This window comes from Chiloscyllium plagiosum, unplaced genomic scaffold (genome assembly GCF_037043375.1).
Source record: "Chiloscyllium plagiosum isolate Xiang-an unplaced genomic scaffold, Cpla_swu_hap1 HiC_scaffold_18, whole genome shotgun sequence".
Classification (NCBI taxonomy): domain Eukaryota; kingdom Metazoa; phylum Chordata; class Chondrichthyes; order Orectolobiformes; family Hemiscylliidae; genus Chiloscyllium; species Chiloscyllium plagiosum.
This window is the reverse complement of record NW_028270156.1, coordinates 36,650,400-36,672,469: the sequence shown is the minus strand read 5'-3', so window position 1 is coordinate 36,672,469 and position 22,070 is coordinate 36,650,400. Positions and strand designations below refer to the sequence as shown.

Below are 22,070 nucleotides of genomic sequence, written 5' to 3'. Positions count from 1 at the left end.
CTGCACTTAGGTATGTGTGACAACGATAAATCACATCAAATCAAGTGCAACAGCCTGCTCGACTTACACAGTGACTGCAGTGGAGCTGTTGTCACCACTTGCAACTGACAAAGTCCAGCTGCATACATGACATGGATAAACAAACAGCATTAACATTTTGCGTCTGAAATGTTTTCTTCAGAACTGAACAGTCTTGGAATTTAAACATTTTTATGCTGTTGAGAGAGGGGGAGAAACATTAAGTAGAATAAATGGTAATGGTGCTCAGAGCAGGAGACAAAAAGAGTGGTAATGTTAGTAAAAGTGAGATGGAAATGTAAAATGCATGGAGATACTAGGTGCAAAAGAGAGAAAGAAAATCTATTCTGTTGAGAGTGAAACAACACGATACATTTTTTTTAAAAAAAGCAATGGAGGTGAAGGAAGGAGTCAGTTTCTAAACCAACTGGAGGGGTAGATGTCATGCTGTGAAGTTTGTTGACTCAATGTTCAGGGCTAGCATAGGGAGATGTGACATGAAAATGTGATGTTGTTCCTCCAGTTCACATTGAACATTAATACAACACTATAGCACACCCAGGATGGGTATTTTAGCATGGGAACATGATGGTTTAAGTGAAAAGGCAAACAACTGGCTGGTGAGTGTCATAATTAGGGATTGGGCACAGGTATGACATCATCGATATATCAGAGAAAGAGTTGTTGGTCGTCTCGGAATAGAAACACAACAAGGCATGTTTCACATACTGAGTTGAGAGTGTGATGCTGGAAATGCACAGCTGGTCAGGCAGCATCCGAGGAGCAGGAGAATTGACATTCAGGCATAAGCCCTTCATCAGGAATGAGAAGTTCTCATCTTTTCCATGTTCCAAATACCAACAAAGGCACAAGCATAGCCTGGGACATATGTGGTTGTCTATACTTTGAGTGTTGTCATCTTGAGGTTGTACAGGACATGAGTGAGACCTAGAATGGGGGAATTTCAAGAACAGGGGATATATTTTTAAGGTGAGAGGAGGGAGATTTTAAAAAGACATGAGGGGCAATTTATTTTTACACAGAAGGTGATTCACATGTGGAATGAACTTCCTGAGGAAATCCTGAATGTTGAGCACAATTGCAAAGTTTAAAAGACACCTAGGTAAATATATGAATAGCAAAGGTTTGGAGAGATAGGAGTAGACATTTTTTCCTAGATTTGCTTAAGAAATGTTGTAAGGAGAAAGCCGGGAACTATTGGCCTGTCTGACTTTGGTTGTGGGTAGATTGATGGAGGTGATTTTAAAACATAAACTTTATGGACATTTAGAGAGACATAAATTGATTCGGGATAGTCAGCGTGGCTTTGTGTGAGAAAAATAATTTCTCACAAACATGCTTGCAGTTTTGAAGAAGTTACCAAAACGATTGATGAAGGCAGAACAGTAGATATTGTTTACTTGGACTTTAGTAGAACTTTTGACAAGGTTCCACATTATAGACTAATTAGTAAAGTTAGGTCACAAGATTGAGCTTGCATTATTGGCTTAATGGCAGGAGAAAGAGACTAGTGGTTGAGGGTTGCTTTCAGATTGAAGGCCTGTCACCAGAGTGTTCCACAAGGTTCGGTTCTGGGAAATCTTTTGTTTGTCATCTATATGAATGATTTGGATGAGCATATAGAAGGCATGGTTAGTCAGCTTGCAGACAGCACCAAAAGTGGTAGCGTAGTAGCCAGTGAAATAGGTTTCCTAAGATTACAAAGGGATCTTGTTCAAATGGGTCAATGGGTTCAAAAATGGCAGATGGTGTTCAATCTGGATAAATGCAAGGTATTGCATTTGGGTTCAACAAATAAGGGTAGGACACATAGGGCACAACCAAAAGTAGGGCCTTGGTTGTGTTTATACACAAGTAGTGTTGGTAGAACAGAGAGGCCAATGGGTTCAGGTACACCATTCCTTGAAGTTTCCATCACATATAGACAGGGTGGTTCAAGAGACATTTTGCACGCTGTGCCTTCATTGCTCAATCCTTTGAGTATAGGCGTTGAAAAGTCACGTTGTGTTTGGGCAGGACATTGGTGAGACATCTTCTGGAATATAGTGTTCAGTTCTGTTTGCCAAGTAATAGGAAGGATATTTTTAAGCTGGAGGAATTCAGAAGAGGTTTACTGGATTTTGCCAGGTATGGAAAGTTTGAGCTGTAAAGAAAGGCTGGATAGACTGGGTAGGAACAAATTACTGCAGATGCTGGAATCTGTAACAGGAAACAAAAAGTGTTGGAGATCACAATGGTCGATGGAGAGAAAGCAAGCTCGTGTTATGAATCTCGATGAATCTACATCAGAGCTGAAGTGAAGTGAAGCGATAGGCTGGAACCTTTTACACTGGAGAGTAGCAGGTCAAGTGGAAACCTTATGGACGTTTATAAAATAAAATAATGAAGGGTATAGATAGGATGAAGAGTAGTTGTCTTTTTCCTCGGATGGGGGATTTCAGGAGAGGGGGCACATTTTAAGGGCAGAAGTGCGAGAGTTAAAAAAGACATGAGGGGCATCTTTTATTCCATAGAGGGTGGGGGTTAGCCAGTGGAATGAAGTTCCTGAGGAACTGATGGATGTGGGCACCGTTACAATGTTTAAAAGATATTTGGGTAAGTACATGAAAAGAGAAAGTTTGGATCTGGACCAGTAGCAGTGAGCGACGGCGAGTTTAGTTTGAGATTATGTTCGGCACAGAGTGATTGGGCTGAAGGGTTTGTTTCCGTACTGCATGACTCGATGACTCTCTGTGAAACTGCGTCCGCCTGTTGTCTTTGCAGCAATGTCTGCAGTGGAGCTGTTGCTGCCGTTTGAACTGAAGGCAACTGAGGGAAGCGCCCCGCGATCGCCGGGGGCTGTGGCGCGCGCCTGTAATCCCGCTGCTGGGAGGCTGAGGCTGCCGGATGACTTGAGGTTGGGAGTTCTGGGCTGTTGTGGTCTGTGTCGATCGGGTGCCCACACTCAGGGCAGTGTCCACATGGTGCTCCTCGGAGAACTCGGGTGTACCAGGTGTGCTGCAGAGGGGTGAACCGGCCCAGGTCGGAAACGGAGCAGGTCAAAGCCCCCGCACTGCTCAGTAGTGGGATAGCACCTGTGAATGGATGCAGCAGTGCAGCCTGACCAATACAGTGAGACGCAGTCTTTTACACCATTCTTTACCTTGCGGCATTCCCATCTTTTGCCATCAGTGCAAACAATCTCGATATCTCAATCCTGCTTCCTTCCTTCCCCACTCACTCCCTCCACCTCCTACGCCCGCCACGTTTATTCACTCTCACGATAACCAATCTTTACAAAGTCAACAACAAATCCACACATTTTACAACAACCGAATCTCTCTACAAGTCCTCCACACTCACCCAAACACACTCTCTCAGTCATTACCTCACACTTCCCACACTGCCCTTTTCTACCTCTCCTCAATATTCACTTCTCTTTTACTGCTCCCTGCTGTTCACAGCACCTACTGTTCTGAGAAAATCTCCACTTTACACAATCCTACCAGCCATGGCCAGCAGAGAGCGCAAAACTCTCTTCATTTTCCTGCCCGAATTCTCCATTGCTCACATTGCCGAAACTTCCATTGCAACCACCAAGCGTTCAAGCTGCCTCCCGGCTCTTTCCCCTCTCCGTCATCCATTCATTCATTCACTTCGGCAAATGATTCTCCTGCAAAACTGTGCAACACTTGAACTCTCATTCTAACTTCTCTCATGCTGTCGCTACCAGAGAGAAAGAAAGAGGCAGCAAGACTGGCATTTCCATGATGCCACAATCAAGTTGACCAACAGCCCATTTTTCCATCTCCTCACTTTCGAGTATGAGGTCTTAGACAAGACAGCGAGAAATAATAGCAGCCGAGATGCACGTTATTTCCAAGAACGGGGGCCTTTCTGGCCTCACTTTACAACTGGCGGTGGTCCAAGTGGCAGATCGGTTAGAAGAAAGTTCTCTGTTCCTCTCTGCTGCGATTCTCGCACGCCACTTGAATGCCACCGGTATTCAGTCTTCTGCTTCCCACTCTAATATTGAAAACATATCTTGGCCATTGCTGGAATGGAGCAATATAGTAGCAGAGGTGTAATTTGTTCAAGGGTTCTATCACACAAAATCATGCGACTGCCTTCCCTTACAGTCACAAGAGCATGTAACATAGAAGCTTCCGCAACAGATGTTGAACCATTGCTACTGAACCACCAACAATGCCTACCACTCCATACCACAAATACACTTTTGAAAATCAGATCACAGCACTGTGTTCCTGCTCCCAGTTTATAAGCAGAATCTGAAACTTGAGGACCTAGCACAGAAAGTAGGACAGTGCTGGTCTGAAGCTGCAGAAGGGCTTCTGTGGCACTGCTTGGAATCGTTGGGCTGAACCATATTTCAGAGTTCAGCAGTCATCCTAGCCAAGTATGCTGTCACGGTCACAGACGTGATTGGCACTTGTATAGACGGCTGTGTGTCAAAGAAGAAAATCAGTGCGTTCATCAACCAGAAACCTTGTATGAACTGGGATATCCATTGCCTACTGAAGACCGGGCAGGTGGCATTCAAATTGAATGACTCAGACTTTCATAAGAATTCTGGATACAACCTCTGCAAGGCTATTACAGATGCCAAGAGGCAGTACAGGACTACGTTAGAGACCCAAACTAACCAAATGGACACCCATCGCCTGTCACAAGGCCTACACAGCATAACAGGATGCAAATTGAAGCAGAACAGAATAGCGGAGAAAAACACAGCCTTCCCTGATCTTTTTACAATCCGTTCAAACAGAATGCCAGTGGAATGATACCACCTGCCCCCAACAACCCCAGATCCTCATATTCCTCCAGTCACTGCTGCAGATGTCAGATCGCCTTCTTGAGAGTGAACCCAAGGAAAGCAACTTGTCCGGATGGAGTCCCCAGCCATGCACTTAGATCCTGTGCAGACCAGCTAGCGAGAGAACTTTCTGACATCTTTAACCCCTCGTTGTTACAATCTGAAGTCCCCAACTGCTTCCATTATTCCGGTACCAAAGAAAGCACATGCAATGTGTCTCAATGACTACCGCCTGATGCCTCTGACTTCCATAGTTACAAAGTCCTTTGAGAGGTTAGTCATGGATCACATCAACCCTAGACCCCCAGCCTGCCTCAATCCCTTGCAATCTGCCTACCAGTGCAACAGGTCCACGGTAGATGCCATTTTTCTCATCCTGCACTCATTCGACGAACATCTGAATAATACAGATACCTGTGTCAGGCTTCTACTTATTGATTACAGCTCCACCTTCAACATTATAATACCAACCAAACTAACCTCCAAACTCTGAGACCTAGGTCTTGGGTCTGCTATCTGCAACAGGATCCTCAACCTCTTGATCCATAGACTGCAGTCAGTAAAGAAAGATAACATCACCTCCTCTGCGATGCGCCTCAACACCGGCGCCTCCCAAGAATACGTACTCAAGCTCCTACTGCACTCCCTGTACACTCGGGACTGTGTGGCACAATTTCATCCGAATGCCATTTACAAGTTCACTGAAAACACTACCATTGTATGACAGATATCAGACAGCATACAGAAAGAAGATAGGATGCTTGATCTTATGATGCAAAGATAACAATCTCTCCTCCAAAGTGGTGGGCAAAACTAAGGAGCTTGATCATCGACCTCCGGAAGAAAGAAGAACAACATGACCCCACTTACATCAATGGAGCTGAGGTGGAGAGGTTCGATAGCGTCAAATTCCTTGGAGTGATGATAACCAGCAACCTGCACTGAACCTCCCACAGAGGTGTGATAATCAAGAAGGCACAACAATGCCTCTTCTTCCTCTGAACGCTTATGAAATTCAGCATGTCTGTAAGGACCCTCACTAACTCTTATAGATGCATCATAGAAAGCATTCTACCCAGCTACATCATGGCTGGTACAGTAATTGCTCTACCCATGGCCATAAGAACCTACAGAAAGTTATGTGAACAGCCCAGACAATCACACAAGCCATGGACTCCCTCTACGTATACTGTAGTTCCGGAATGGCAGCTAGCGTCAACAGTGACACCTCCAATCCTGGTATTAATCTCTTCCAACCTCTTCCATCACGCAGAAGATACAAAAGCTTAAACGCACATACCAGTGGGTTCCAGAACAAATTTTTACCCGCTGTTATTCGTCTGTCGAATGGGTCTCTCAAATTTCAAATCTAATGGCGATCTCTTTTTGTCCTCTCCTTGCAGCCATAACTTTCTCTGCCTTGCTCTGTTCAATCACCCTATGATCTGCTTATTCTGTACACAAAACACAACTTTCAACTGCACTTAGGTATGTGTGACAACGATAAATCACATCAAATCAAGTGCAACAGCCTGCTCGACTTACACAGTGACTGCAGTGGAGCTGTTGTCACCACTTGCAACTGACAAAGTCCAGCTGCATACATGACATGGATAAACAAACAGCATTAACATTTTGCGTCTGAAATGTTTTCTTCAGAACTGAACAGTCTTGGAATTTAAACATTTTTATGCTGTTGAGAGAGGGGGAGAAACATTAAGTAGAATAAATGGTAATGGTGCTCAGAGCAGGAGACAAAAAGAGTGGTAATGTTAGTAAAAGTGAGATGGAAATGTAAAATGCATGGAGATACTAGGTGCAAAAGAGAGAAAGAAAATCTATTCTGTTGAGAGTGAAACAACACGATACATTTTTTTTTAAAAAAGCAATGGAGGTGAAGGAAGGAGTCAGTTTCTAAACCAACTGGAGGGGTAGATGTCATGCTGTGAAGTTTGTTGACTCAATGTTCAGGGCTAGCATAGGGAGATGTGACATGAAAATGTGATGTTGTTCCTCCAGTTCACATTGAACATTAATACAACACTATAGCACACCCAGGATGGGAATTTTAGCATGGGAACATGATGGTTTAAGTGAAAAGGCAAACAACTGGCTGGTGAGTGTCATAATTAGGGATTGGGCACAGGTATGACATCATCGATATATCAGAGAAAGAGTTGTTGGTAGTCTCGGAATAGAAACACAACAAGGCATGTTTCACATACTGAGTTGAGAGTGTGATGCTGGAAATGCACAGCTGGTCAGGCAGCATCCGAGGAGCAGGAGAATTGACATTCAGGCATAAGCCCTTCATCAGGAATGAGAAGTTCTCATCTTTTCCATGTTCCAAATACCAACAAAGGCACAAGCATAGCCTGGGACATATGTGGTTGTCTATACTTTGAGTGTTGTCATCTTGAGGTTGTACAGGACATGAGTGAGACCTAGGGTGGGGGAATTTCAAGAACAGGGGATATATTTTTAAGGTGAGAGGAGGGAGATTTTAAAAAGACATGAGGGGCAATTTATTTTTACACAGAAGGTGATTCACATGTGGAATGAACTTCCTGAGGAAATCCTGAATGTTGAGCACAATTGCAAAGTTTAAAAGACACCTAGGTAAATATATGAATAGCAAAGGTTTGGAGAGATAGGAGTAGACATTTTTTCCTAGATTTGCTTAAGAAATGTTGTAAGGAGAAAGCCGGGAACTATTGGCCTGTCTGACTTTGGTTGTGGGTAGATTGATGGAGGTGATTTTAAAACATAAACTTTATGGACATTTAGAGAGACATAAATTGATTCGGGATAGTCAGCGTGGCTTTGTGTGAGAAAAATAATTTCTCACAAACATGCTTGCAGTTTTGAAGAAGTTACCAAAACGATTGATGAAGGCAGAACAGTAGATATTGTTTACTTGGACTTTAGTAGAACTTTTGACAAGGTTCCACATTATAGACTAATTAGTAAAGTTAGGTCACAAGATTGAGCTTGCCAATTGGACGCATTATTGGCTTAATGGCAGGAGAAAGAGACTAGTGGTTGAGGGTTGCTTTCAGATTGAAGGCCTGTCACCAGAGTGTTCCACAAGGTTCGGTTCTGGGAAATCTTTTGTTTGTCATCTATATGAATGATTTGGATGAGCATATAGAAGGCATGGTTAGTCAGCTTGCAGACAGCACCAAAAGTGGTAGCGTAGTAGCCAGTGAAATAGGTTTCCTAAGATTACAAAGGGATCTTGTTCAAATGGGTCAATGGGTTCAAAAATGGCAGATGGTGTTCATTCTGGATAAATGCAAGGTATTGCATTTGGGTTCAACAAATAAGGGTAGGACACATAGGGCACAACCAAAAGTAGGGCCTTGGTTGTGTTTATACACAAGTAGTGTTGGTAGAACAGAGAGGCCAATGGGTTCAGGTACACCATTCCTTGAAGTTTCCATCACATATAGACAGGGTGGTTCAAGAGACATTTTGCACGCTGTGCCTTCATTGCTCAATCCTTTGAGTATAGGCGTTGAAAAGTCACGTTGTGTTTGGGCAGGACATTGGTGAGACATCTTCTGGAATATAGTGTTCAGTTCTGTTTGCCAAGTAATAGGAAGGATATTTTTAAGCTGGAGGAATTCAGAAGAGGTTTACTGGATTTTGCCAGGTATGGAAAGTTTGAGCTGTAAAGAAAGGCTGGATAGACTGGGTAGGAACAAATTACTGCAGATGCTGGAATCTGTAACAGGAAACAAAAAGTGTTGGAGATCACAATGGTCGATGGAGAGAAAGCAAGCTCGTGTTATGAATCTCGATGAATCTACATCAGAGCTGAAGTGAAGTGAAGCGATAGGCTGGAACCTTTTACACTGGAGAGTAGCAGGTCAAGTGGAAACCTTATGGACGTTTATAAAATAAAATAATGAAGGGTATAGATAGGATGAAGAGTAGTTGTCTTTTTCCTCGGATGGGGGATTTCAGGAGAGGGGGCACATTTTAAGGGCAGAAGTGCGAGAGTTAAAAAAGACATGGATCTGGACCAGTAGCAGTGAGCTACGGCGAGTTTAGTTTGAGATTATGTTCGGCACAGAGTGATTGGGCTGAAGGGTTTGTTTCCGTACTGCATGACTCGATGACTCTCTGTGAAACTGCGTCCACCTGTTGTCTTTGCAGCAATGTCTGCAGTGGAGCTGTTGCTGCCGTTTGAACTGAAGGCAACTGAGGGAAGCATCACGCGATCGCAGGGGGCTGTGGCGCGCGCCTGTAATCCCGCTGCTGGGAGGTTGAGGCTGTCGGATGACTTGAGGTTAGGAGTTCTGGGCTGTTGTGGTCTGTGTCGATCGGGTGCCCACACTCAGGGCAGTGTCCACATGGTGCTCCTCGGGGAACTCGGGTGTACCAGGTGTGCTGCAGAGGGGTGAACCGGCCTAGGTCGGAAACGGAGTAGGTCAAAGCCCCCGCACTGCTCAGTAGTGGGATAGCACCTGTGAATGGATGCAGCAGTGCAGCCTGACCAATACAGTGAGACGCAGTCTTTTACACCATTCTTTACCTTGCGGCATTCCCATCTTTTGCCATCAGTGCAAACAATCTCGATGTCTCAATCCTGCTTCCTTCCTTCCCCACTCACTCCCTCCACCCCCTACGCCCGCCACGTTTATTCACTCTCACGATAACCAATCTTTACAAAGTCAACAACAAATCCACACATTTTACAACAACCGAATCTCTCTACAAGTCCTCCACACTCACCCAAACACACTCTCTCAGTCATTACCTCACACTTCCCACACTGCCCTTTTCTACCTCTCCTCAATATTCACTTCTCTTTTACTGCTCCCTGCTGTTCACAGCACCTACTGTTCTGAGAAAATCTCCACTTTACACAATCCTACCAGCCACGGCCAGCAGAGAGCGCAAAACTCTCTTCATTTTCCTGCCCGAATTCTCCATTGCTCACATTGCCGAAACTTCCATTGCAACCACCAAGCGTTCAAGCTGCCTCCCGGCTCTTTCCCCTCTCCGTCATCCATTCATTCATTCACTTCGGCAAATGATTCTCCTGCAAAACTGTGCAACACTTGAACTCTCATTCTAACTTCTCTCATGCTGTAGCTACCAGAGAGAAAGAAAGAGGCAGCAAGACTGGCATTTCCATGATGCCACAATCAAGTTGACCAACAGCCCATTTTTCCATCTCCTCACTTCCGAGTATGAGGTCTTAGACAAGACAGCGAGAAATAATAGCAGCCGAGATGCACGTTATTTCCAAGAACGGGGGCCTTACTGGCCTCACTTTACAACTGGCGGTGGTCCAAGTGGCAGATCGGTTAGAAGAAAGTTCTCTGTTCCTCTCTGCTGCGATTCTCGCACGCCACTTGAATGCCACCGGTATTCAGTCTTCTGCTTCCCACTCTAATATTGAAAACATATCTTGGCCATTGCTGGAATGGAGCAATATAGTAGCAGAGGTGTAATTTGTTCAAGGGTTCTATCACACAAAATCATGCGACTGCCTTCCCTTACAGTCACAAGAGCATGTAACATAGAAGCTTCCGCAACAGATGTTGAACCATTGCTACTGAACCACCAACAATGCCTACCACTCCATACCACAAATACACTTTTGAAAATCAGATCACAGCACTGTGTTCCTGCTCCCAGTTTATAAGCAGAATCTGAAACTTGAGGACCTAGCACAGAAAGTAGGACAGTGCTGGTCTGAAGCTGCAGAAGGGCTTCTGTGGCGCTGCTTGGAATCGTTGGGCTGAACCATATTTCAGAGTTCAGCAGTCATCCTAGCCAAGTATGCTGTCACGGTCACAGACGTGATTGGCATTTGTATAGACGGCTGTGTGTCAAAGAAGAAAATCAGTGCGTTCATCAACCAGAAACCTTGTATGAACTGGGATATCCATTGCCTACAGAAGACCGGGCAGGTGGCATTCAAATTGAATGACTCAGACTTTCATAAGAATTCTGGATACAACCTCTGCAAGGCTATTACAGATGCCAAGAGGCAGTACAGGACTACGTTAGAGACCCAAACTAACCAAATGGACACCCATCGCCTGTCACAAGGCCTACACAGCATAACAGGATGCAAATTGAAGCAGAACAGAATAGCGGAGAAAAACACAGCCTTCCCTGATCTTTTTACAATCCGTTCAAACAGAATGCCAGTGGAATGATACCACCTGCCCCCAACAACCCCAGATCCTCATATTCCTCCAGTCACTGCTGCAGATGTCAGATCGCCTTCTTGAGAGTGAACCCAAGGAAAGCAACTTGTCCGGATGGAGTCCCCAGCCATGCACTTAGATCCTGTGCAGACCAGCTAGCGAGAGAACTTTCTGACATCTTTAACCCCTCGTTGTTACAATCTGAAGTCCCCAACTGCTTCCATTATTCCGGTACCAAAGAAAGCACATGCAATGTGTCTCAATGACTACCGCCTGATGCCTCTGACTTCCATAGTTACAAAGTCCTTTGAGAGGTTAGTCATGGATCACATCAACCCTAGACCCCCAGCCTGCCTCAATCCCTTGCAATCTGCCTACCAGTGCAACAGGTCCACGGTAGATGCCATTTTTCTCATCCTGCACTCATTCGACGAACATCTGAATAATACAGATACCTGTGTCAGGCTTCTACTTATTGATTACAGCTCCACCTTCAACATTATAATACCAACCAAACTAACCTCCAAACTCTGAGACCTAGGTCTTGGGTCTGCTATCTGCAACAGGATCCTCAACCTCTTGATCCATAGACTGCAGTCAGTAAAGAAAGATAACATCACCTCCTCTGCGATGCGCCTCAACACCGGCGCCTCCCAAGAATACGTACTCAAGCTCCTACTGCACTCCCTGTACACTCGGGACTGTGTGGCACAATTTCATCCGAATGCCATTTACAAGTTCACTGAAAACACTACCATTGTATGACAGATATCAGACAGCAGACAGAAAGAAGATAGGATGCTTGATCTTATGTTGCAAAGATAACAATCTCTCCTCCAAAGTGGTGGGCAAAACTAAGGAGCTTGATCATCGACCTCCGGAAGAAAGAAGAACAACATGACCCTACTTACATCAATGGAGCTGAGGTGGAGAGGGTCGATAGCGTCAAATTCCTTGGAGTGATGATATCCAGCAACCTGCACTGAACCTCCCACAGAGGTGTGATAATCAAGAAGGCACAACAATGCCTCTTCTTCCTCTGAACGCTTATGAAATTCAGCAAGTCTGTAAGGACCCTCACTAACTCTTATAGATGCATCATAGAAAGCATTCTACCCAGCTACATCATGGCTGGTACAGTAATTGCTCTACCCATGGCCATAAGAACCTACAGAAAGTTATGTGAACAGCCCAGACAATCACACAAGCCATGGACTCCCTCTACGTATACTGTAGTTCCGGAATGGCAGCTAGCGTCAACAGTGACACCTCCAATCCTGGTATTAATCTCTTCCAACCTCTTCCATCACGCAGAAGATACAAAAGCTTAAACGCACATACCAGTGGGTTCCAGAACAAATTTTTACCCGCTGTAATTCGTCTGTCGAATGGGTCTCTCAAATTTCAAATCTAATGGCGATCTCTTTTTGTCCTCTCCTTGCAGCCATAACTTTCTCTGCCTTGCTCTGTTCAATCACCCTATGATCTGCTTATTCTGTACACAAAACACAACTTTCAACTGCACTTAGGTATGTGTGACAACGATAAATCACATCAAATCAAGTGCAACAGCCTGCTCGACTTACACAGTGACTGCAGTGGAGCTGTTGTCACCACTTGCAACTGACAAAGTCCAGCTGCATACATGACATGGATAAACAAACAGCATTAACATTTTGCGTCTGAAATGTTTTCTTCAGAACTGAACAGTCTTGGAATTTAAACATTTTTATGCTGTTGAGAGAGGGGGAGAAACATTAAGTAGAATAAATGGTAATGGTGCTCAGAGCAGGAGACAAAAAGAGTGGTAATGTTAGTAAAAGTGAGATGGAAATGTAAAATGCATGGAGATACTAGGTGCAAAAGAGAGAAAGAAAATCTATTCTGTTGAGAGTGAAACAACACGATACATTTTTTTTTAAAAAAGCAATGGAGGTGAAGGAAGGAGTCAGTTTCTAAACCAACTGGAGGGGTAGATGTCATGCTGTGAAGTTTGTTGACTCAATGTTCAGGGCTAGCATAGGGAGATGTGACATGAAAATGTGATGTTGTTCCTCCAGTTCACATTGAACATTAATACAACACTATAGCACACCCAGGATGGGAATTTTAGCATGGGAACATGATGGTTTAAGTGAAAAGGCAAACAACTGGCTGGTGAGTGTCATAATTAGGGATTGGGCACAGGTATGACATCATCGATATATCAGAGAAAGAGTTGTTGGTAGTCTCGGAATAGAAACACAACAAGGCATGTTTCACATACTGAGTTGAGAGTGTGATGCTGGAAATGCACAGCTGGTCAGGCAGCATCCGAGGAGCAGGAGAATTGACATTCAGGCATAAGCCCTTCATCAGGAATGAGAAGTTCTCATCTTTTCCATGTTCCAAATACCAACAAAGGCACAAGCATAGCCTGGGACATATGTGGTTGTCTATACTTTGAGTGTTGTCATCTTGAGGTTGTACAGGACATGAGTGAGACCTAGGATGGGGGAATTTCAAGAACAGGGGATATATTTTTAAGGTGAGAGGAGGGAGATTTTAAAAAGACATGAGGGGCAATTTATTTTTACACAGAAGGTGATTCACATGTGGAATGAACTTCCTGAGGAAATCCTGAATGTTGAGCACAATTGCAAAGTTTAAAAGACACCTAGGTAAATATATGAATAGCAAAGGTTTGGAGAGATAGGAGTAGACATTTTTTCCTAGATTTGCTTAAGAAATGTTGTAAGGAGAAAGCCGGGAACTATTGGCCTGTCTGACTTTGGTTGTGGGTAGATTGATGGAGGTGATTTTAAAACATAAACTTTATGGACATTTAGAGAGACATAAATTGATTCGGGATAGTCAGCGTGGCTTTGTGTGAGAAAAATAATTTCTCACAAACATGCTTGCAGTTTTGAAGAAGTTACCAAAACGATTGATGAAGGCAGAACAGTAGATATTGTTTACTTGGACTTTAGTAGAACTTTTGACAAGGTTCCACATTATAGACTAATTAGTAAAGTTAGGTCACAAGATTGAGCTTGCCAATTGGACGCATTATTGGCTTAATGGCAGGAGAAAGAGACTAGTGGTTGAGGGTTGCTTTCAGATTGAAGGCCTGTCACCAGAGTGTTCCACAAGGTTCGGTTCTGGGAAATCTTTTGTTTGTCATCTATATGAATGATTTGGATGAGCATATAGAAGGCATGGTTAGTCAGCTTGCAGACAGCACCAAAAGTGGTAGCGTAGTAGCCAGTGAAATAGGTTTCCTAAGATTACAAAGGGATCTTGTTCAAATGGGTCAATGGGTTCAAAAATGGCAGATGGTGTTCAATCTGGATAAATGCAAGGTATTGCATTTGGGTTCAACAAATAAGGGTAGGACACATAGGGCACAACCAAAAGTAGGGCCTTGGTTGTGTTTATACACAAGTAGTGTTGGTAGAACAGAGAGGCCAATGGGTTCAGGTACACCATTCCTTGAAGTTTCCATCACATATAGACAGGGTGGTTCAAGAGACATTTTGCACGCTGTGCCTTCATTGCTCAATCCTTTGAGTATAGGCGTTGAAAAGTCACGTTGTGTTTGGGCAGGACATTGGTGAGACATCTTCTGGAATATAGTGTTCAGTTCTGTTTGCCAAGTAATAGGAAGGATATTTTTAAGCTGGAGGAATTCAGAAGAGGTTTACTGGATTTTGCCAGGTATGGAAAGTTTGAGCTGTAAAGAAAGGCTGGATAGACTGGGTAGGAACAAATTACTGCAGATGCTGGAATCTGTAACAGGAAACAAAAAGTGTTGGAGATCACAATGGTCGATGGAGAGAAAGCAAGCTCGTGTTATGAATCTCGATGAATCTACATCAGAGCTGAAGTGAAGTGAAGCGATAGGCTGGAACCTTTTACACTGGAGAGTAGCAGGTCAAGTGGAAACCTTATGGACGTTTATAAAATAAAATAATGAAGGGTATAGAGAGGATGAAGAGTAGTTGTCTTTTTCCTCGGATGGGGGATTTCAGGAGAGGGGGCACATTTTAAGGGCAGAAGTGCGAGAGTTAAAAAAGACATGAGGGGCATCTTTTTTTCCATAGAGGGTGGGGGTTAGCCAGTGGAATGAAGTTCCTGAGGAACTGATGGATGTGGGCACCGTTACAATGTTTAAAAGATATTTGGGTAAGTACATGAAAAGGGAAAGTTTGGATCTGGACCAGTAGCAGTGAGCTACGGCGAGTTTAGTTTGAGATTATGTTCGGCACAGAGTGATTGGGCTGAAGGGTTTGTTTCCGTACTGCATGACTCGATGACTCTCTGTGAAACTGCGTCCGCCTGTTGTCTTTGCAGCAATGTCTGCAGTGGAGCTGTTGCTGCCGTTTGAACTGAAGGCAACTGAGGGAAGCGTCACGCGATCGCCGGGGGCTGTGGCGCGCGCCTGTAATCCCGCTGCTGGGAGGCTGAGGCTGCCGGATGACTTGAGGTTGGGAGTTCTGGGCTGTTGTGGTCTGTGTCGATCGGGTGCCCACACTCAGGGCAGTGTCCACATGGTGCTCCTCGGGGAACTCGGGTGTACCAGGTGTGCTGCAGAGGGGTGAACCGGCCCAGGTCGGAAACGGAGCAGGTCAAAGCCCCCGCACTGCTCAGTAGTGGGATAGCACCTGTGAATGGATGCAGCAGTGCAGCCTGACCAATACAGTGAGACGCAGTCTTTTACACCATTCTTTACCTTGCGGCATTCCCATCTTTTGGCATCAGTGCAAACAATCTCGATGTCTCAATCCTGCTTCCTTCCTTCCCCACTCACTCCCTCCACCCCCTACGCCCGCCACGTTTATTCACTCTCACGATAACCAATCTTTACAAAGTCAACAACAAATCCACACATTTTACAACAACTGAATCTCTCTACAAGTCCTCCACACTCACCCAAACACACTCTCTCAGTCATTACCTCACACTTCCCACACTGCCCTTTTCTACCTCTCCTCAATATTCACTTCTCTTTTACTGCTCCCTGCTGTTCACAGCACCTACTGTTCTGAGAAAATCTCCACTTTACACAATCCTACCAGCCACGGCCAGCAGAGAGCGCAAAACTCTCTTCATTTTCCTGCCCGAATTCTCCATTGCTCACATTGCCGAAGCTTCCATTGCAACCACCAAGCGTTCAAGCTGCCTCCCGGCTCTTTCCCCTCTCCGTCATCCATTCATTCATTCACTTCGGCAAATGATTCTCCTGCAAAACTGTGCAACACTTGAACTCTCATTCTAACTTCTCTCATGCTGTAGCTACCAGAGAGAAAGAAAGAGGCAGCAAGACTGGCATTTCCATGATGCCACAATCAAGTTGACCAACAGCCCATTTTTCCATCTCCTCACTTCCGAGTATGAGGTCTTAGACAAGACAGCGAGAAATAATAGCAGCCGAGATGCACGTTATTTCCAAGAACGGGGGCCTTACTGGCCTCACTTTACAACTGGCGGTGGTCCAAGTGGCAGATCGGTAAGAAGAAATTTCTCTGTTCCTCTCTGCTGCGATTCTCGCACGCCACTTGAATGCCACCGGTATTCAGTCTTCTGCTTCCCACTCTAATATTGAAAACATATCTTGGCCATTGCTGGAATGGAGCAATATAGTAGCAGAGGTGTAATTTGTTCAAGGGTTCTATCACACAAAATCATGCGACTGCTTTACCTTACAGTCACAAGAGCATGTAACATAGAAGCTTCCGCAACAGATGTTGAACCATTGCTACTGAACCACCAACAATGCCTACCACTCCATACCACAAATACACTTTTGAAAATCAGATCACAGCACTGTGTTCCTGCTCCCAGTTTATAAGCAGAATCTGAAACTTGAGGACCTAGCACAGAAAGTAGGACAGTGCTGGTCTGAAGCTGCAGAAGGGCTTCTGTGGCACTGCTTGGAATCGTTGGGCTGAACCATATTTCAGAGTTCAGCAGTCATCCTAGCCAAGTATGCTGTCACGGTCACAGACGTGATTGGCATTTGTATAGACGGCTGTGTGTCAAAGAAGAAAATCAGTGCGTTCATCAACCAGAAACCTTGTATGAACTGGGATATCCATTGCCTACTGAAGACCGGGCAGGTGGCATTCAAATTGAATGACTCAGACTTTCATAAGAATTCTGGATACAACCTCTGCAAGGCTATTACAGATGCCAAGAGGCAGTACAGGACTACGTTAGAGACCCAAACTAACCAAATGGACACCCATCGCCTGTCACAAGGCCTACACAGCATAACAGGATGCAAATTGAAGCAGAACAGAATAGCGGAGAAAAACACAGCCTTCCCTGATCTTTTTACAATCCGTTCAAACAGAATGCCAGTGGAATGATACCACCTGCCCCCAACAACCCCAGATCCTCATATTCCTCCAGTCACTGCTGCAGATGTCAGATCGCCTTCTTGAGAGTGAACCCAAGGAAAGCAACTTGTCCGGATGGAGTCCCCAGCCATGCACTTAGATCCTGTGCAGACCAGCTAGCGAGAGAACTTTCTGACATCTTTAACCCCTCGTTGTTACAATCTGAAGTCCCCAACTGCTTCCATTATTCCGGTACCAAAGAAAGCACATGCAATGTGTCTCAATGACTACCGCCTGATGCCTCTGACTTCCATAGTTACAAAGTCCTTTGAGAGGTTAGTCATGGATCACATCAACCCTAGACCCCCAGCCTGCCTCAATCCCTTGCAATCTGCCTACCAGTGCAACAGGTCCACGGTAGATGCCATTTTTCTCATCCTGCACTCATTCGACGAACATCTGAATAATACAGATACCTGTGTCAGGCTTCTACTTATTGATTACAGCTCCACCTTCAACATTATAATACCAACCAAACTAACCTCCAAACTCTGAGACCTAGGTCTTGGGTCTGCTATCTGCAACAGGATCCTCAACCTCTTGATCCATAGATTGCAGTCAGTAAAGAAAGATAACATCACCTCCTCTGCGATGCGCCTCAACACCGGCGCCTCCCAAGAATACGTACTCAAGCTCCTACTGCACTCCCTGTACACTCGGGACTGTGTGGCGCAATTTCATCCGAATGCCATTTACAAGTTCACTGAAAACACTACCATTGTATGACAGATATCAGACAACCATGAGTTAGCATACAGAAAGAAGATAGGATGCTTGATCTTATGATGCAAAGATAACAATCTCTCCTCCAAAGTGGTGGGCAAAACTAAGGAGCTTGATCATCGACCTCCGGAAGAAAGAAGAACAACATGACCCTACTTACATCAATGGAGCTGAGGTGGAGAGGGTCGATAGCGTCAAATTCCTTGGAGTGATGATAACCAGCAACCTGCACTGAACCTCCCACAGAGGTGTGATAATCAAGAAGGCACAACAATGCCTCTTCTTCCTCTGAACGCTTATGAAATTCAGCATGTCTGTAAGGACCCTCACTAACTCTTATAGATGCATCATAGAAAGCATTCTACCCAGCTACATCATGGCTGGTACAGTAATTGCTCTACCCATGGCCATAAGAACCTACAGAAAGTTATGTGAACAGCCCAGACAATCACACAAGCCATGGACTCCCTCTACGTATACTGTAGTTCCGGAATGGCAGCTAGCGTCAACAGTGACACCTCCAATCCTGGTATTAATCTCTTCCAACCTCTTCCACCACGCAGAAGATACATAAGCTTAAACGCACATACCAGTGGGTTCCAGAACAAATTTTTACCCGCTGTTATTCATCTGTCGAATGGGTCTCTCAAATTTCAAATCTAATGGCGATCTCTTTTTGTCCTCTCCTTGCAGCCATAACTTTCTCTGCCTTGCTCTGTTCAATCACCCTATGATCTGCTTATTCTGTACACAAAACACAACTTTCAACTGCACTTAGGTATGTGTGACAACGATAAATCACATCAAATCAAGTGCAACAGCCTGCTCGACTTACACAGTGACTGCAGTGGAGCTGTTGTCACCACTTGCAACTGACAAAGTCCAGCTGCATACATGACATGGATAAACAAACAGCATTAACATTTTGCGTCTGAAATGTTTTCTTCAGAACTGAACAGTCTTGGAATTTAAACATTTTTATGCTGTTGAGAGAGGGGGAGAAACATTAAGTAGAATAAATGGTAATGGTGCTCAGAGCAGGAGACAAAAAGAGTGGTAATGTTAGTAAAAGTGAGATGGAAATGTAAAATGCATGGAGATACTAGGTGCAAAAGAGAGAAAGAAAATCTATTCTGTTGAGAGTGAAACAACACGATACATTTTTTTTTAAAAAAGCAATGGAGGTGAAGGAAGGAGTCAGTTTCTAAACCAACTGGAGGGGTAGATGTCATGCTGTGAAGTTTGTTGACTCAATGTTCAGGGCTAGCATAGGGAGATGTGACATGAAAATGTGATGTTGTTCCTCCAGTTCACATTGAACATTAATACAACACTATAGCACACCCAGGATGGGAATTTTAGCATGGGAACATGATGGTTTAAGTGAAAAGGCAAACAACTGGCTGGTGAGTGTCATAATTAGGGATTGGGCACAGGTATGACATCATCGATATATCAGAGAAAGAGTTGTTGGTAGTCTCGGAATAGAAACACAACAAGGCATGTTTCACATACTGAGTTGAGAGTGTGATGCTGGAAATGCACAGCTGGTCAGGCAGCATCCGAGGAGCAGGAGAATTGACATTCAGGCATAAGCCCTTCATCAGGAATGAGAAGTTCTCATCTTTTCCATGTTCCAAATACCAACAAAGGCACAAGCATAGCCTGGGACATATGTGGTTGTCTATACTTTGAGTGTTGTCATCTTGAGGTTGTACAGGACATGAGTGAGACCTAGGATGGGGGAATTTCAAGAACAGGGGATATATTTTTAAGGTGAGAGGAGAAGATTTTAAAAAGACATGAGGGGCAATTTATTTTTCCACAGAAGGTGATTCACATGTGGAATGAACTTCCTGAGGAAATCCTGAATGTTGAGCACAATTGCAAAGTTTAAAAGACACCTAGGTAAATATATGAATAGCAAAGGTTTGGAGAGATAGGAGTAGACATTTTTTCCTAGATTTGCTTAAGAAATGTTGTAAGGAGAAAGCCGGGAACTATTGGCCTGTCTGACTTTGGTTGTGGGTAGATTGATGGAGGTGATTTTAAAACATAAACTTTATGGACATTTAGAGAGACATAAATTGATTCGGGATAGTCAGCGTGGCTTTGTGTGAGAAAAATAATTTCTCACAAACATGCTTGCAGTTTTGAAGAAGTTACCAAAACGATTGATGAAGGCAGAACAGTAGATATTGTTTACTTGGACTTTAGTAGAACTTTTGACAAGGTTCCACATTATAGACTAATTAGTAAAGTTAGGTCACAAGATTGAGCTTGCCAATTGGACGCATTATTGGCTTAATGGCAGGAGAAAGAGACTAGTGGTTGAGGGTTGCTTTCAGATTGAAGGCCTGTCACCAGAGTGTTCCACAAGGATCGGTTCTGGGAAATCTTTTGTTTGTCATCTATATGAATGATTTGGATGAGCATATAGAAGGCATGGTTAGTCAGCTTGCAGACAGCACCAAAAGTGGTAGCGTAGTAGCCAGTGAAATAGGTTTCCTAAGATTACAAAGGGATCTTGTTCAAATGGGTCAATGGGTTCAAAAATGGCAGATGGTGTTCAATCTGGATAAATGCAAGGTATTGCATTTGGGTTCAACAAATAAGGGTAGGACACATAGGGCACAACCAAAAGTAGGGCCTTGGTTGTGTTTATACACAAGTAGTGTTGGTAGAACGTAGAGGCCAATGGGTTCAGGTACACCATTCCTTGAAGTTTCCATCACATATAGACAGGGTGGTTCAAGAGACATTTTGCACGCTGTGCCTTCAGTGCTCAATCCTTTGAGTATAGGCGTTGAAAAGTCACGTTGTGTTTGGGCAGGACATTGGTGAGACATCTTCTGGAATATAGTGTTCAGTTCTGTTTGCCAAGTAATAGGAAGGATATTTTTAAGCTGGAGGAATTCAGAAGAGGTTTACTGGATTTTGCCAGGTATGGAAAGTTTGAGCTGTAAAGAAAGGCTGGATAGACTGGGTAGGAACAAATTACTGCAGATGCTGGAATCTGTAACAGGAAACAAAAAGTGTTGGAGATCACAATGGTCGATGGAGAGAAAGCAAGCTCGTGTTATGAATCTCGATGAATCTACATCAGAGCTGAAGTGAAGTGAAGCGATAGGCTGGAACCTTTTACACTGGAGAGTAGCAGGTCAAGTGGAAACCTTATGGACGTTTATAAAATAAAATAATGAAGGGTATAGATAGGATGAAGAGTAGTTGTCTTTTTCCTCGGATGGGGGATTTCAGGAGAGGGGGCACATTTTAAGGGCAGAAGTGCGAGAGTTAAAAAAGACATGAGGGGCATCTTTTTTTCCATAGAGGGTGGGGGTTAGCCAGTGGAATGAAGTTCCTGAGGAACTGATGGATGTGGGCACCGTTACAATGTTTAAAAGATATTTGGGTAAGTACATGAAAAGGGAAAGTTTGGATCTGGACCAGTAGCAGTGAGCTACGGCGAGTTTAGTTTGAGATTATGTTCGGCACAGAGTGATTGGGCTGAAGGGTTTGTTTCCGTACTGCATGACTCGATGACTCTCTGTGAAACTGCGTCCGCCTGTTGTCTTTGCAGCAATGTCTGCAGTGGAGCTGTTGCTGCCGTTTGAACTGAAGGCAACTGAGGGAAGCGCCACGCGATCGCCGGGGGCTGTGGCGCGCGCCTGTAATCCCGCTGCTGGGAGGCTGAGGCTGCCGGATGACTTGAGGTTGGGAGTTCTGGGCTGTTGTGGTCTGTGTCGATCGGGTGCCCACACTCAGGGCAGTGTCCACATGGTGCTCCTCGGGGAACTCGGGTGTACCAGGTGTGCTGCAGAGGGGTGAACCGGCCCAGGTCGGAAACGGAGCAGGTCAAAGCCCCCGCACTGCTCAGTAGTGGGATAACACCTGTGAATGGATGCAGCAGTGCAGCCTGACCAATACAGTGAGACGCAGTCTTTT

The 22,070-nt window shown here is 44.4% G+C and overlaps 4 non-coding genes across 4 annotated transcripts; all 4 read left to right on the top strand.

The window, feature by feature from the left end:
* Positions 1-2,869: 2,869 nt before the first annotated feature.
* Positions 2,870-3,167, top strand: LOC148146929 (signal recognition particle RNA). Its single transcript, XR_015760260.1, has one exon.
* A 5,913-nt stretch (positions 3,168-9,080) lies between these two features.
* On the top strand, positions 9,081-9,378 carry LOC148146928 (signal recognition particle RNA). Its single transcript, XR_015760293.1, has one exon.
* Positions 9,379-15,421: 6,043 nt separating this feature from the next.
* Positions 15,422-15,719, top strand: LOC148146927 (signal recognition particle RNA). The gene has a single exon (XR_015760317.1).
* A 6,053-nt stretch (positions 15,720-21,772) lies between these two features.
* Positions 21,773-22,070, top strand: LOC148146926 (signal recognition particle RNA). Its single transcript, XR_015760258.1, has one exon.